The sequence below is a fragment of the Poecilia reticulata genome, linkage group LG22 (genome assembly GCF_000633615.1).
Source record: "Poecilia reticulata strain Guanapo linkage group LG22, Guppy_female_1.0+MT, whole genome shotgun sequence".
NCBI classification, from domain to species: Eukaryota; Metazoa; Chordata; class Actinopteri; order Cyprinodontiformes; family Poeciliidae; genus Poecilia; species Poecilia reticulata.
The window spans coordinates 329,598-330,908 of NC_024352.1; the positions used below are offsets into that span (position 1 = coordinate 329,598).

At 33.5% G+C, this 1,311-nt stretch overlaps 1 protein-coding gene and 1 long non-coding RNA gene across 4 annotated transcripts in view; one reads left to right on the forward strand and one right to left on the reverse strand.

Moving 5' to 3' along the window:
* LOC103458066 (nesprin-2-like) overlaps positions 1 to 1,311 on the reverse strand; it is a 240,386-nt gene that overhangs the window by 234,465 nt on the left and 4,610 nt on the right. The window lies entirely within an intron of this gene.
* Positions 13 to 1,311, forward strand: LOC103458065 (uncharacterized). The gene is made up of 3 exons (XR_532530.2): positions 13 to 369; positions 931 to 1,057; positions 1,277 to 1,311. It is a non-coding gene; the product is annotated as an uncharacterized LOC103458065 (long non-coding RNA).

Below are 1,311 nucleotides of genomic sequence, written 5' to 3' on the forward strand. Positions count from 1 at the left end.
ATGAGTAGGATTAACTGAGCTGAAGGAAAACAAAGGAGAAATAAATATTAATTGATACAGAACCGAATCAGGAAATATGAACTTATGAAACTATTGAAACCTTCAAGAATCTTATGTTGTGTAAGATATTTAAGAAAATAATACTGAAACCGCACTCATGAATTTTTTTATTTGACTATTATCTCCAAAATATGTTACTTTTTTATGTTGAACACCAGACACATCTCACCTCTTTCCACAGTTTTTCACTTAGTTCCACGACTGCAGTGGATTTTATAGTCAGTGTTTAAAGCAGCACTGACTCTGAAGTGATGGAGGAAATTTATGTTAACATGGAGCCTGTTGGACAAACTGCATCTAATCACACAGGTAAGAAAAACGTTACAGATAAATCTAGGATGTACTGCATTACATTTTGCTAAGGTTCAGGTTTTTCTTAAGGTTCAAGCAGCTCCAAAGAGAGACTCTGCCTCTGTGAGGCTTTGGGAATCCTGAATGTTTTACTTTTGGCCGAACTCATCGCCATCACTGACTAGAACAGTGAGTCTCGTTCTAGTCATCTTTTAAGGAAGAGTAAATTTTAAGAGTAAATTTTATGTTTCTGTAGTAAAAAATATCATCGGCTCTTCTGAACTCAAACTGACCAAATAGCAACGGTTTGAAAAGCATAAAGCTTGATGACTCAAAGTGTTTCAGAAGTGAATCATTACACTGTTACATGAGTTTGATTTATTTTCAACAATGGATGCATTTTCAGCCATTTATATCTTTAACATCTCCTCTTTTTCACACTATCTACCCAACGATTTATTGTTTAGTGTTACCTCAGTTTAAATTCTACAACCATAACCAAAATCATGAAACTATTTTATAAGTCTTAAGTGAAACTACTTCTATCTTGGCAAACATACTTGTTGATTTTTTTTTCAGCTCATGACATGACAGCAGATTTTTCTGACATTAGTAACTTTCTGACTGATCAGAACAGCGACAGCAAGTTTCCCTCCACGAACGCTAACTTCACTGAAACGACTCCAGGAGACGAAGAGACTTTAAGGTTTGTCAAAACTTTGAAAAAAATGTGGATCTCATTAACACGTCTAAAACATTTTCCCCTCTGAATTGTAGAGTATAACTAATAACTTTCCTTTTGTGGCTAAATGAATATAATGTAAATGAACAACTTTTATTTTAATTTATTAAGTACTGTATCATTTGTGTGCTCTAAAAACAACAATGTAAAAGAAACAAAACTTTGTTGTTTTTTTTCTTACAGAACGAACAAACATCAGTTGTTCCTGTTAATTCAGG